We start from the raw sequence: 16198 nt of genomic DNA on the forward strand, positions 1-16198 counted from the left end.
TGATCACTTCGGATACGGTATAATTTTTTATACAGCACAGTAATCTCTGAAGCCGCGTTCTCGTACACTATTACAGGTACGGGATTGTTGTTGTTCTTTCTACCTTCATGCGGTTTTCCCATATTGTCACAGTACGTGCATGCTGAATTTTCCTTCCGATGCTCTTCTTCCTACAACACAGGTTCACTGATTCTCTATTTGCCCCTTCGGGGTAGACTCCTTTTAACCCCTGTTTTCCATAACTTTAAGAGTTTTTTGTCTCAAGCCTTGTTGCATTCATTATCAAATGTCCTTATTCTTTTTCTTGTAAAATCGTACCTTGCACTTACTGTTTCTCGACACATGATTGTATGCCTGTTACATTTTTGCTAAGACTATGTACATTCATCCGTATCAGTTCTTTGGGTTCTTAACAAATCTCACGGATTTTTTCTATACCACTTGATCTTGAAGTATCTCAGTGTCAGAGTTCAATCGCTCATTAACTCACTACTTACAGTTTGCGAATGTATCTTTTCCTTATATTTCCTGTTTTCTTTCACATTTGATGATTAGACATTACGATCGCTACGGATTATTCCTTTCCTTTTCTGTCTCCCCACCTTATTTTCCCGGTCTTTTTCGTTTTCCAGTTTAATTAGTATTGGGCCCACAGCATGAGGTCTCACCTTAATATTATTTAGGGTTTGGACTCACATTACCCAGTGATGCGAGGTTGACTTTTTCCTTCCCCACGTTTTCAATCTTCTCAACACCAGATGTTACCATCCTCATCCACGAGCACTTCGCATGGTCCATGATGTTTCTCCTTTACTGAACAGTCACCCCAACACATAGGGTGGTTTTCCTCTCCTGTCATATTAGACACATTGCTCTTATCGTTTTCGTTTGATTATGTGACTTACTTGTATTTGTCAAGTACTAGGCCATGTGAACCATTGTGTTTCTTTTTTGCTCTAATATTTATGATTTTCTTCTAAAGAATTTTTCTTTGTTTCCATGTCCTTCTCAGCCCTGAAGAGTCATAGCTACACACAGTGTGACGAAACACGTGTCGGCTGAATGTTCTTGCACCATGTATTGGTCAGACTTTGTTATATATAAAGAACACCACTCTAAAAAATGTCATTGATGTTGATGTTTTCCTTTCAAGAAACCAGAGTCTCTGAATATTGTTCATTTCGCTTTATATGCTAACAGTAGCGTTATCCTGATTGCGTGCGCAGGACTTTGTTTGCTATTTATTTAAGTGGGTTCTCCCACTTTATCGCAGGGATCCTTTGGGTTGGTATCCCTGACCTGGCAGCACCTAAACTTACTATCGGATAGTGATACCCTTAGTGCACACGCTTGAGCGCCATTTCCTTCATTCCCATCCAACCCTGCCATTTTTGTATAATCACGGGGTGGTGTTACAGTGCACATGGGCTAGAGAGTGTCATAGCATATGCACTAGCTGGTGGAATACAACACAGAGGTGTGAGGCAATCGGCGGGCACTGGTGGGTGTAACACAGCATTGGGCTCTGCCAGGAGTGCGCTGTGACTCTCAAGTGATGTTCGTCCCCTTTCCAGAGAGTAAAATAAAAAGTATTACACATCCGGCAGTGGATGTGTGTTTTATTAACCGTGAGGGGGGTTTCTTGCATAGTTTTGGTCGAATTTTTGTCGAATCCCCTTTGAATGGCTTGGTGTGCATGTGTATTAAATGTGCCCGTCAATAGCTACCCATGTTTGTATAAATAAACGACTAGGGTGTCTACCGGGATTAGGCACGGTAGGGCATCAGACATGTCAGAGCTTCACTAGTGGTGTAAATACATTCCACGTGGATTCATTGTATGCATAGTCGCCTTTTAATGAATATCACGCAAATCATCATGGTGATAGGTACGTACGGTTTGTCCAGCATGTCCTAGGTGTGTCTATAAATATATATTTTTTAAAAATAATAAAAAACAGTGGCCGGCCCTGGGGATTGGGGTCAAAAAAATATAATTAGGAGACAGGCCCTGGGGGATGGGGTCATCAGGGCCAATAAATTAGAATAAAAAGGGGAACCACACAGCCCCCCTTCTTAAAAAATTAAAATAAATAAAAGACTGGCATCGTGCCGGAGGCCACGCCGCCTCCTTGCAGCACTTTGCAAACGCGCCCCCTGGCGAGTTGTAAGTCGGGGAATTAATTCCTCTTCAATACTGAGGGTCCCTGAGGGCCAACTAGCCCAACAGGCATCTCCAGTATGCGCCAGGGAGCTGTGCTGCAGACAGGTGTTCTGAGGCCAAGCCCCTTTTTACAACTCTCTGCAACGCAGCTCTGTGGCGCTTACTGGAGGTACCTAGTGGTCTAGTTTGACCCTAGGGACCCTTAGGATTCAAGGGGACTTAATCTCTCAACTTAGAACAGCCACAGGGCGCGTTTACACAGTGGTGAAGGGAGGGCACGGGGCCTGAGGTGACGTGTGCAAACACGCACTATGGCACGTTTTAAATTGGGGATATAATTTCCCTTCAATACTGAGGGCCCCTGGGGGCTAACTAGCCCACCAGGTGCTTCCAGTAAGCGCCACTGAGCTGTGTTGCAGAGAGGTGGTCCAAGCCGCGCCACTTTTTACACCTCTCTGCAACGCAGTTCTGTGGCGCATACTGGAGGTACCTAGTGGGCTAGTTGGACCCTAGGGACCCTCAGGATTCAAATGAACTTAATCTCCCAACTAAAAAAGGACACAGGGCGTGTTTACACAGTGGTGAAGGGAGGGGACGGGGCCTGAGTTAACGTGTGCAAAAACGCCCTGTGGCCTGTTTTAAGAGGTAGTTTTAATCCCCCTGCCCAATTATATACTAGGGGCTTACAGAGGAGGTAATGCTAATCACAGGGGGACCCCAACGCATAATGTTCCCTAGTGTATGTAGGTGTTTTCACTGTATTCTAAGTGTCTTTTAACATAGCACTGGCTCTAGGACTGGTTAGTCAGTTACCACCAGTATCCGTCTGAAAAAGTTGAGGGTACAGTATGATTTTGCAACAAGGCTTCTTTCTGCTCTTCTTTTTGTTCTTTCTGCACGTTATCCTTCTTCCTGCACTTTTCTTCGTCTTTAAGGACTTCTGTTGCTTCTTTCTGCACTTCTTTTTTTTCTTTCTGTGCATTTTTTCTTCTTTCTTCACATTTCCTATCTCTGTAGGCAAGAAACCCCCCTCACGATTAATAAAACACACATCCACTGCTGGATGTGTACTTTTTATTTTACTCTCTGGAAAGGGGACGAACATCACTTGAGAGTCACGGTGCGCTCCTGGCAGAGCCCAATGCTGTGTTAGACCCAGCATTGCCTGCTGAGTGCCACACACCTCTGTGTTGTATTCCACTAGCTAGTGCATATGCTATGACACTCTCTAGCCCATGTGCACTGTAACACCACCCCGTGAATATGTCATGCCACATTTGTCTTCGCACGGGTTATATTGCCCCATCTAACGTGACTTCCTCGATGCCTATGTTATAACGCACAGTGCTATGAAATAGATATTACAATCTGGGATCCATATCTTTGTCACAGTGCATATGCAACGTTACACTCCCCAGCACATATTTTATATTACAACTGTAGAGACTAGTTAGGTTACACAACACTGCCCTGTGCATATTACACTCCAAGGCGCATATCGCATAGCACGCGCTAGTGCCTGTGCTATCTCGCGCTCTCCAATGAATCTGTCATTGCGCACAATGTATTGCATATTATATTTCACACCCGGTTCATATTATATCACACTTTTTGGTGCATAGTTTATACCATACACTATATCTAGTTTTCATTTTCAATCGTGCTCTCAGGACTATGTTCTATATAACACTGTGTTCACCTACCCTTTTCACGGGCATTATATTTTGCGATAGGGGTGGAGGGTCAGGGGGTGTTTCTGCCAAGTGAGCCCCTAGTCACAGTCACAAACGTCCTCTTCTTCCTGAATAAAAGTGAGATTATGCTGCATACTTGTTCATATTTTAAGTAGTTCGCACAGATACACATTTTAAAAACAATAAAGTTCCTAATACCCGCCTTCTCTGAACAGTTAGCTTGCTGCCCCATCCACCTCCTCCCTATCCTCTGTTGTCTGAATCCATGGACTAGCCTCCTCCCTCCTGCCATGCATGGTCTGATGTGCTGCCTCTGCCCTCCATTTAGCATGATGTACCAGTCCACTCCTCCTGCCCTCCATTGCCCAATTCTATGGCCCATCATTGACCTCCTGCTTAGCCTCTGTGCTTAGCTTGCTGCCCCTATTCTCCTTCCCCCTGCCCTCCGATGTCTTTGTGCATGCCCCTGCTCCATCCTTTTTGCCCACCATGTTCCATGGACCTGCCACTCCTATCTACTCTGAGTGTTCTGTTGAGCTGCCACTCCCCTCCCACCTGCCTAGCATTGTCAGATGACTGTAACCTGTCCCTGCCACCTCCACCCTGCCTGTCCACATGCCTCGCCCCTATCCCCTTCCTCCTGTCCTCCATGGTCCATTTTACTGCCACAACCTTCTGCCCTCCCTGGTGTTGTGCTGCAACTGCTCCTCCTGCCTGCCCCGCGCGGTCTGTTGTGAGGCCCCTTCCCCTGAACTCTCTTGTCTGTGCCCAGGTCCTGACCCTCCCTTCTATCCTCCATGGTCCTTTGTGCATGCCCCTGCACCCTCCTTCTTGCCCATCATAGCCATTGTACTGCCACTAACCCTCCCACCTCCCATATATGGTCTTCTGTGCTGCCATGGCCCCTCCGACCTTCCCTGTGTGCTCAGCTAGCTGCCCCTGACCCCCTCCCACCTTCCCTTCATGGTCTGTGTGTATGCAATCATAGTCTCATTGTTGCTCTCCATGGTGTGTCTTGTTTCTAGTGCCCATCCTGCATGACCTCCATGGTCATCTTGCTGCTCCTGCCCTGCCCCCTTGACCCCAGCCCTCTGTTTCCATGTGCAGACCCCTATTCCCTCCCTCCTGGCTTGTCTGTTCCATTGTAATGCCCCTGATCCGTCCCTCCTGCCCTTTATGGTCTGTTATGCTGCAGCTTTCTTTCCTGTCTGTCCATTATGGTCAGCTAGCTACCATTGCCTCTTTCCCCTCTGTTCTCTGTTGTCCATGTGCATGGTCCTGTTCCCTCCCTAATGCTTTCTATGGATTTTTGTGCTGCACTCCCGTCCCGCATGCGCTCTGTGGTGTATTGTGCTGCTGCAAACCCTGATGCATGCCCTGTAGGGTCAGTTTGGTGCACCTCTCCATGTCCCTCCTGTCCTCTGTTATCCGAGTCCATGTCCCTACCGTTTGCCATGGAAATTATGATTAGAGCTGCAGAAAGAAAAATTAGGGCACATTTTGACTTCTCAAATCCTCTTCTATTTCATAAAAAAATTCTGACATGCAGACTGAAACATGCACTTTGAATACCAACAGCACACTTCCCTGGTGAGCAGTAGCTTTACTACAGTGGTCTAATGAGCAACTAGAGTGCTAACATTAAGAATTTATGGCAAATGTGTGACACATCTGAATGCCTTCTTGATGGAACCAAAGTAAAAAACTGAAAGTATTTCCTACTGAGGAGACTGCAGTAAATGAGGAAATTAGGAAACTTCATAACAAAGACTCCCAAGATGGCCACCAGAGACAAAAGAGCCCAAATGTAGACCAAATATCACCCAGCTGTAGCCCAAGTATAGCCCAATGACAGAATGTCCCAGAGTGTTCTTAAGAACAACTAGAGCGCTTACTGTCTTACTTATGACAAAAGTATTGCACACCTGAAGCCATCTTGATTGGAAAAAACTGGTAACACTTAAAACATTTAATTTAAAAAGGAACACAATGAGGGGGTTCATTTTGCCATAGAAATTATGATTAGTGCTGAAGAAAGAAAAATTAGGGCACATTTTGAGTGACTTCTCAAATCCTCTTATATTTCATTAAACAATTCTGATATGCAGACTGAAACATGCACTTTTAATACCAGCAGCAGACTTCCGTGGTGAACAGTAGCTTTACTAGAGTGATCTAATGAGCAACTAGAGTGCTAACATTCAGAATTTAGGGCAAATGTGTGACATATCTGAATATCTTCTTGATGGAATCAAAGTAAAAAACCGAAAGCATTTCCTACTGAGGAGACTGCAGTAAATGAGGAAATTAGGAAACTTCATAACAAATAAATCTCCCAAGATGGCCACCAGAGACAAAAGCGCCGAAATGCAGCACAAATATCACCCAGATGTAGCCCACATGTAGCCCAATGACAGAAGTGTGCAACACACTTATTTTGTGTGTATTTGCAGTTTTATATAGTGCAGACTTGTCAGGTATTGGAGTGCTTTACATGAGCATTGGTTACATCACACAAGATCAAATTAATTTTGGTTGTAGACATGGGGAGATTAAGTGATTTGACCAGAATCACAGAATGTTGAGCTGAAGCAGAAACTCCAACCTGGTTCCCCAGTTGCAAAGTCTGCAGCTCTGGAAGTAACACCACATCCTCTCCCCTAGGTGCAACATTTAATCAAGCGGTCAACTTGATAAAAAAACATAAAGATTACAAATAATTTAAAAGTTCTTTGTCGCTATTTGAAAACTCCGAAAATATGTCCTCATTTTAGTTTTTAGAGCACTAACCATAATTTTGATGCAAATAAGACCCTCTCCTATATGTAATTTCTCAATCAATCAATCAATCAATCATGACATTTGTATAGCGCGCTACTCACCCGGAAGGGTCTCAAGGCGCTGGGGGAGAGGGGTCCGTTACTGCTCGAAAAGCCAGGTCTTGAGTTGCTTCCTGAAGGAGAGGTGGTCCTGGGTTAGCCGAAGGTGGATGCGGAGGGAGTTCCATGTCTTGGCTGCCAGTTAGGAGAAGGATCTTCCTCTGGCGGTGGCTCTGCGGATGCATGGGACAGCGGCGAGGGTGAGGCTGGTCGACCGTAGCTGGCAGGTGGGCGTGTAGACGGTCAGGCGGCTGTTGAGGTACTTGGGGCCCAAGTCGTGGAGATCCTTGTGTGCATGGGTGAGGAGTCTGAACATGATCCTCTTGCTGACGGGGAGCCAGTCCAGGTCTCTCAGGTGGCCCGTGATGTGGCTGTGTCAGGGGATGTCCAGGACGAGTCGTGCGGAGGCGTTCTGGATGCGTTGGAGTCTTTTCTGAAGTTTGGCTGTTGTTCCGGCGTAGAGGGTGTTTCCGTAGTCCAGTCGGCTGGTGACGAGTGCCTGGGTAACCGTCTTCCTGGTTTCGGTGGGGATCCATCGGAAAATCTTTCGGAGCATGCGCAGGGTGTTGAAGCACGATGATGAGACGGCGTTGACTTGTCCGGTCATCGAGAGGGAGGAGTCCAGGATGAAGCCCAGGTTACGTGCGTGGTCCGTTGGCTTGGGGGTGGTGCCCAGGGCAGGGGGCCACCAGGAGTCATCCCAGGCAGAGGGCAATGATCCCAGGATGAGGACTTCCGTCTTGTCTGAGTTCAGTTTCAGGCGGCTGTTCTTCTTCCACTCGGCGACGTCTTTCATTCCTTCGTGTAGGCTTGTTTTGGCGGTGGCTGGGTCGTTGGTGAGGGAGAGGATCAGCTGGGTGTCGTCGGCGTAGGAGATGATGTTGAGGTTGTGTTGGCGTGTGATGGCTGCGAGGGGGCTCATGTAGACGTTGAAGAGGGTGGGGCTGAGCGAAGATCCCTGTGGTACGCCGCAGATGACTTCGGTGGCCTCGGATCTGAACGGGGGGAGGCGGACTCTCTGGGTTCTTCCGGCGAGGATCGAGATGATCCACTCCAGTGACTTCTCTTGGATTCCGATGTCGCTGAGGCGCTGCACTAGGGTGCGGTGGCAGACCGTGTCGAACGCTGCGGAGAGGTCCAGGAGGATGAGGGCCGCTGTTTCCCCATTGTCGAGTAGGGATCGGATGTCATCAGTGGCTGCGATGAGGTCTGTCTCGGTGCTGTGGTTGGCTCGGAAGCCGGACTGCGAGCTGTCGAGGGATCCGTTTGTCTCGAGGAAGGCAGCAAGCTGTCTGTTGACGGTCTTCTCGATGACTTTGGCAGGAAAAAGGAGGAGCTAGATGGGGCGAAAGTTCTTGAGGTCGGAGGGGTCCGCTGTGTGTTTCTTCAGGAGGGCGCTGATCTCGGCGTGCTTCCAGCTTTCCGGGAAGGTGGCGGTGTTGAAGGAGGCGTTGATGATGTCCCGGAGTTGGGGTGCGATGATGGAGTCGGCCTTGTTGAAGAAGTGGTGGGGGCAGGGGTCGGTAGGGGATCCGGAGTGGATGGTGTTCATCGTGCGGGTGGTGTCTTCGGTGCTGACCGGGGTCCAGGCGCAGAGGGTGGTGGTGGGGGGCATTGGTTCGGTGGTTGGGTGCGAGGTTGGTGCGCCAAAGCTGTTGTGTATTTCGGCGATCTTGCGGTGGAAGAACGAGGCGAGTGAGTCGCAGAGGTCTTGTGAGGGAGTGATGTCGTTGTTTCCGGTGCTGGGGATGGAGAGCTCTTTGACGATGCTGAAGAGTTCCTTGCTGGTGTGGGCGTTGTTGTCCAGACGTTCTTTGAATGCTGTCTTCTTGGTGGTGCGGATCAGCTGGTGGTGTTTGCGGGTGGCATGTTTGAGGGCAGTCATGTTGCCTGTGGTCTGGTCTTTGCGCCATGTTTTCTCGAGGGTGCGTCAGTTCTTCTTGGAGTTCTTAAGTTCGTCGGTGAACCAAGAGGCTTTCTTGCTGCCGGGTCTGCTGGGAGGGGTCTTCAGAGGTGCAAGGACGTCTGCGCTGTTGGTGATCCACTGTGTGAGGTTGCTGGCTGCTTCGTTGGGGTTCGTTGTGCTGGCGGGAGGGTTCTGGCTGAGGGAGGTGGTGAGCTGGTCGGTGGTGATCTTGTTCCAGTTGCTGCGAGGGACCTGTTGCGGGTGGTGGTGGGTTGTGGTTCTTCTGCAGCTGAAGTGGATGCAGCTGTGGTCAGTCCAATGTAGTCCGGTGGAGTGGCTGAAGGAGATGTGCTTGCTGGAGGAGAAGACTGGGTCAAGCGTGTGGCCGGCGTAGTGGGTGGGGGTGTTCACCAGTTGCTTGAGACCGAGGTTGGCGAGGTTGTCCAGCAGGGTGGTGGTGTTGCTGTCCTTGTTGTTCTCCAGGTGGAAGTTGAGGTCCCCTAGGAGGATGTAGTCAGCGGAGGGGAGGGCGTGCGGGCCGATGAAGTCTGTGATGTCTTCGCTGAATTGTGTGTGTGGTCCCGGGGGTCTGTAGATGAGGGTGCCTCTGTGCCTCTGAGTGTGGTCTTGGGGTCGGTGTGTATCTGGAAGTGGAGGTGTTCGGCGGCGGTGAAGGTGTCGTCGGAGCTGGTCGTGATGCGGATGGTGTTCTTGTGTATGATGGCGATGCCTCCTCCAGTTTGGTTGACGCGGTCCCTCTGGGTGATCTTGTATCCGTCCGGGATGGCGATGGCGATGTCGGGCGCTGAGGAGGCGTTCATCCAGGTTTCCGTCAGGAAGGCGACGTCTGGCGATGTTGTGTCGAACAGGTTCCAGAGTTCGACGGCGTGTCTGTGGACGGAGCGTGTGTTGAGCAGGATGCACTTGAGGTGGTTGCTGCTGGTGCTTGGCTTGGCGGGTGAGGTGCAGGTCCGGAGGCAGGTGAATTTGCAGGCTTGGCAGGTGAAGGGTCCGTGTGTGCGTTTCGGGGTGGCTTGGTAGCAGGCGGGGGTTCGGCCGGCATTGAGTGCGTTGAGGGTGGCGGCGTCGTAGGTCCGTCGTGTGGTCTGGTGTTGGAGAGGACCAGGGGTCCTGGTGCTGGGCGCCGTCCAGGCGCGGACGGGCGTAGACGGGCTTGCCTTTGGCGTGCCCTCGGCACACAATCGGCACGCCTGTTGCGCGTACGCGCGGACTCTGCCATAAATGGCGTAGTGGGAGGGGTGGAGTGGGAAGGAGGAGCAGCTGGGAGGCGGGAGCGGGGTGGCGCGGGGAGGGGATCGGGGTACAGAAGGCAAAAGGGGGGGCGGGGCCGCAGGGGAGCAGCGGCAGGGAGCGGGGAGGGCGAGAAAAGATGGAAAGACGGCGAGAACGAAACAAAATAAAGCACTGGTAGCGAGCAGGTAGAGGCAGGTAGGGAGACCGGGCACACTCACGGAGAGCCGCGCGGCGGGTGGAGCGACCGTCACCGACCAGGGTCAGGTCAGGTCACAGCTCCCCGTCGAGCTGGAACACCTTAAGTATCTGGAGGGAGGGAGGAGCAGCTGGGAGGCGGGAGCGGGGTGGTGCGGGGAGGGGATCGGGATACAGAAGGCAAAAGGGGGGTGAGGCCGCAGGGGAGCAGCGGCAGGAAGTGGGGAGGGCAAGAAAAGACGGAAAGACGGCGAGAACAAAACAAAAACAAACTGGTAGCGAGCAGGTATAGGCAGGTAGGGAGACCGGGCACACACACGGAGAGCCGCGCGGCGGGTGGAGCGACCGTCACCGACCAGGGTCAGGTCAGGTCACAGCTCCCCGTCGCGCTGGAACACCTTAAGTATCCGGAGGGAGGGAGGAGCAGCTGGGAGGCGAGAGCGGGGTGGCGTGGGGAGGGGATCGGGGTACAGAAGGCAAAAGGGGAGGCAGGGCCACAGGGGAGCAGCAGCAGGGAGCGGGGAGGGCGAGAAAAGACGGAAAAACGGCGAGAACGAAACAAAAACAAGCACTGGTAGTGAGCAGGTAGAGGCAGGTAGGGAGACCGGGCACACTCACGGAGAGCCGTCACTGACCAATTTAAACCAGGTCAATTTCTAAAGGAAATGCTCTAGGTATTACAGTTTTGATTACATCAAGATGATGTCAGGCGTTCCACACTTTTTTAATAAATATAGAATGTTAGCAAACTAGTTGTTCATTGGGATACTGTTGAGAGGCAGAGGCCAGGGGCACAGACTCTGAACATTGAAGGCAGGTAGGAGAGTGCAGAGGCAACAATTTGACCTCACTGGGCAGGCAGGAAGGGCAGTGGCAGCACATCAGACTATGGAGGGCAGTGGAAAGGGGGGCAGGGGCAACAAACCAACAATACAGGACTGGCAAGAGAGGCTGTGGCAATATAATAGACCATTGTGGGCAGAAGGAAGAGGCAGTGGTAGTACAACCATACATGCCAACAGACCTGTTTCAGCCAGAAAACGTCCAATGATTTTAAGCTCAAATGGGCTTTATTTGATCTGTCTCCTGTCTACAATCTCCTGTTTTTCAATGTAACTCAAAGGGGAAAATCAATATCCCAGTTTTTTTTCAAAATCTCCCTCTTACCAATTTCAAAATGTTCGCAAGTATGGTACATTGGATCATGGTAGGAAGGAGGAATTGGGGTAGGGACATGGACTTGGATAACAGAGGACAGAAGGGACATGGAGAGGTGCACCAAACTGACCCTACAGGGCAGGCATCAGGGTTTGCAGCAGCACAATACACCACACAGGGCATGCGGGACGGGAGTGCAGCACAACAATCCATAGAAAGCAATAGGGAGGGGACAGGACCATGCACATGGACAACAGAGAACAGAGGGGAAAGAGGCAATGGTAGCTAGCTGACCATAATGGACAGACAGGAGAAAAAGCTGCAGCATAACAGACCATAAAGGGCAGGAGGGACGGATCAGGGGCATTACAATGGAACAGACAAGCCAGGAGGGAGGGAATAGGGGTCTGCACATGGAAACAGAGGGCTGGGGGCAAGGGAGCAGGGCAGGAGCAGCAAGAGGACCATGGAGATCAGGCAGGATGGGCACTAGAAACAAGACACACCATGGAGAGCAACAGTGAGACTATGATGGCATACACACAGACCATGGAGGGAAGGTGGGAGGGGGTCAGGGGCAGCTAGCTGACCACACAGGGAAGGTGGGAGGGGCCATGGCAGCACAGAAGACCATGCATGGCAAGCGGGAGGGTTAGTGGCAGTACAATGGCTATGATGGGCAAGAAGGAGGGTGCAGGGGCATGCACAAAGGACCATGGAGGATAGAAGGGAGGGTCAGGACCTGGGCACAGACAAGAGAGTTCAGGGGAAGGCGCCTCACAACAGACCACGTGGGGCAGGCAGGAGGAGCAGTTGCAGCACACAGATCAGGGAGGGCAGAAGGGTGTGGCAGTAAAATGGACCATGGAGGACAGGAGGAAGGGGATAGGGGCATGGCATGTGGACAGGCAGGGTGGAGGTGGCAGGGACAGGTTACAGTAATCTGACAATGCTAGGCAGGTGGGAGGAAAGTGGCAGCTCAACAGAACACTCAGAGTAGATAGGAGTGGCAGGTCCATGGAACATGGTGGGCAAAAAGGATGGAGCAGGGGCATGCACAAAGACATTGTAGGGCAGGGGGAAGGAGAATAGGGGCAGCAAGCTAAGCACAGAGGCTAAGCAGGAGGTCAATGATGGGCCATAGAATTGGGCAATGGAGGGCAGGAGGCGTGGACTGGTACATCATGCTAAATGGAGGGCAGTGGCAGCACATCAGACCATGCATGGCAGGAGGGAGGAGGCTAGTCCATGGATTCAGACAACAGAGGATAGGGAGGAGGTGGATGGGGCAGCAAGCTAACTGTTCAGAGAAGGTGGGTATTAGGAACTTTATTGTTTTTAAAATATGTGTCTGTGCGAACTACTTAAAATATGAACAAGTATGCAGCATAATCTCACTTTTATTCTGGAAGAAGAGGACGTTTGCGACCGTGACTCTGGGCTCACTTGGCAGAAACACCCCCTGACCCTCCACCCCCATCGCAAAATATAATGCCCGTGAAAAGGGTAGGTGGATGCAGTTTTATATAGAACATAGTCCTGAGAGCACGATTGAAAATGAAAACTAGATATAGTATATGGTATAAACTATGCACCAAAAAGTGTGATATAAGATGAACCGGGGTGTGAAATATAATATGCAATACATTGTGCACAATGACAGATCCGTTGGAGAGCGCGAGATAGCACAGGCACTAGCACGTGCTATGCGATATGCGCCTTGGAGTGTAATATCCACAGGGCAGTGTTGTGTAACCTAACTAGTCGCTAAAGTTGTAATATAAAATATGTGCTGGGGGTGTAACGTTGCATATGCATGGTGACAAAGATATGGATCCCAGATTGTAATATGTATGGCGTAGCGCTGTGCGTTATAACATGGGCATCGAGGAAGGCACGTTTGATAGGGCAATATAACCTGTGCGAAGGCAAGTGTGGCATGACATATTCACGGGGCGGTGTTACAGTGCACATGGGCTAGAGAGTGTCATAGCATACGCACTAGCTGGTGGAATACAACACAGAGGTGTGTGGCACTCGGCGGGCACTGGTGGGTGTAACACAGCATTGGGCTCAGCCAGGGAGCACGCTGTGACTCTCAAGTGAGGTTCGTCTCCTTTCCAGAAAGTAAAATAAAAAGTATTACACATCCAGCAGTGGCTGTGTGTATTATTAACCGTGAGGGGGGTTCCTTGCATAGTTTGGTTGAATTTTTGTAGAATCCCCTTTCAATGGCTTGGTGTGCGTGTGTCTTAAATGTGCCAGTCAATAGCTACCCATGTGTTAGACCTGGCACCTTGGCGTGAGTCTCCCTTCCTCTTTTTGTCGCTGTGCCTCATGTGATTTTATGGTGTTGGCCGCTCAGCGCGCTGTGCCACTGCCAACCAGTGTCGCGGTACGAGTGCTCCCTATGTAAATTGTATATGTTGGTTGGATTCCATGATTGCATCATTTGATTTACTGTCAGACCCCAGTAAAGTGCGCCAGGAGTGCCAGGGCATGTAAATGCAAACACCGCTGGTGGGCTTGCAGCACTGGTTGTGCCACCCACAGAAGCGGCCGGTAAAATATGTCTAAGGTCTGCCATCGCAGAACCTGCGTGCAGTCTGGTACTGTCATGCTGACTGGCCAGTGCCCACACTTGCCGGTCCCTAAAACCTTCCCTTAGCTGCATGTTAGTCACCCCTCTGGTAGGCCCACGGGCAGGGTGCGTTGTGAGCATAAGGTAGGACAAGCCTAGATGCGTGGCATGTCCTAGTAGTGAATTACCACCATCTTGTTGTTCACTACTGCAAGGCTACCCTGTTCTCATAGGCCAGTATGGGCGGCTTGGATTGTTACACCCTATGATCCTGACCGACCCAGGGAACATGGTAGAAGATCGAGTTTAGTATGCCTGAACTCGGAATAATAAGGTACATCTTTTCCAAGGTTTATTTTAATATTCCGCGTTTGCAAATGCCGCTTTTAGAAAGCTGGCCTTTGCTTGCCTAAACATTTCAGCCCGTCTCTGCGTGATGTGTATCTGATGTCTGGCTGGTGTGAGTGACAGGGCTGGGGGAACCCAGATGGGCAGGGCTAGGTAGCCTGGTGGTGAATAGGACGATCGACAGGTAGATGGGGGAGGAGTACTCCTAGGCTCTGAATAGGACAGTGCTCTGCCACCTCAATGCCGGCTCCGCCCCCTGTGGAGCGTCTGATGACTCTGCCCTGCACTCTGAAAGAAGAAGCCTGCATCTCGTAAACAAAGTGCTCAGAAACCGGACTGGACTAGGCAAGGGCCCCCCTGGCCTGGGAGAACAAAAGATTTGCTGTATAAATGTAGGAGCCCTGCTCCTAAGAAACTAGATCCGCTTTTGACCAAGAAGAATCTCTGCCTGAGGAGGAGGCACCGGGAAAGCTGTAGGAGTAAGACTGTCCCTATCCTGGGGGATTGGCCTGCAGTGGTGACCTTGCTGCCAAAGGGGAGAAGAGAAACTGTTGCTGAAGACTTTGCTTTATTTTTACTTTCAAGACTTGTGCTTTTCCGAAACGATCTCCAAGGGCTTGGAACTGAGCTTGCCCCCTGAACTGAGCCCCAGGACCATTGGGCTCTACCTGATCTTCACTCGCCTGCCGCTGGACTGTGGTGTCCTTTCCCTCACCGGAGCTGTGACCCTCGTGCCCCAGCCCCTCCCTGAGCCGTGACCAGGACTGCTTAGCCGCCCCCGCCTTGGGAAGAGCCTCGCTCGATCGGAGCCGCTCCCCCTACACTGTGCTGGGCTGCCCCTGTCACCTCGCTCGCTGGAGGCTCGCTGCGTACCTTCACCCTCCTGCCGGAGTCGGCGTTGTGAGCATCTCCAAGCCTCGGACGGCCCGGATGAATCTGCGTGCCCGGCTGCCCCGCTTTGTTCACCCGCCACCTGCAACACCCCGCTCTTGTCGTGAGCCTGAAGATCAGACCCCCATCGTGAAGTGTGGGAGCCCCGGACGCCGCCTCGCCCTTCTGTGGAAGAGCTGCTGAAATCCCGCACCCACTTTCGCGTCAAGAAACAAGGTACTGTACTTACGAACTCGACCGCAAGCTCGCATCGGATCCAGGGTCCGCAACGTTCTGATTTCCCTGTCATCTGCCGTGTGCTTCCCGGGCGCCGCCTCAGCACGAAGTGCGCTGAGTCCCACAGTTACATTGTGCCCGCCTAAGGAACTTTCCGTAACAAAGAGAACTTTACCGTATTCCTAAGAGTTGTGGCCCCATCAGTTTAACGTTACTGGGCCTTGTATTCGAATCTACTGAATCTACATAAAAGCTTATTTTTATACTTCCTGATTGGTGTCCGTTTGTGGTGCATGCAAGGGGTTTACTGTATGTGTAATTGCATTTGCTTAACCGTGTATGCCTGAGACTTAGCCTAGACTGCTCGCGCCACGCACCTAGAGGGTGAGCAGGGGTTATTCTGGGGAGTCATCCTTCGCCCTGACAAGAAGTAAAGGGTCCCTGCTTGTTGTGGGTACACACCTGTGTCAACCAGAGCCCCCTCATTTCTAACATTGGTGGCAGCGGTGAGGATTTACGGATTTGCATTTGCGGTTTGCGTATAGTGAACCACTGATCACCACGTAGTGAGAGCAGACCAGTAACACAGCCACAAGACTAGCGATTGTTTTTGTTTTGCCAAGAACCTCCGTTGTTAGAGCCATGCCTGGTTCGCTTCCCGCCGGAAGGGCAGCTTCTATAATCTCTGGATTTGAGGACATAGATTGGGAAGAAAGCGCACTTCAGGATCGTACCAATGAAGAGTTGAGAGGTTTTTGCTCCAAGTTCAGAATTGCCCAAACTGGATTGAAAAACAAGACCCAACTCGTGAAGGCGCTGAGGGCCTGGTATGAGTCAAAGGCACCAGAGAATCAGGTGGAAGTGGTTCCACCAGAAAGTGTCCATGAGTTTGGCAGAGGCCTGTCGCCAGAA

The sequence above is a fragment of the Triturus cristatus genome, chromosome 1_1 (genome assembly GCF_964204655.1).
Source record: "Triturus cristatus chromosome 1_1, aTriCri1.1, whole genome shotgun sequence".
NCBI classification, from domain to species: domain Eukaryota; kingdom Metazoa; phylum Chordata; class Amphibia; order Caudata; family Salamandridae; genus Triturus; species Triturus cristatus.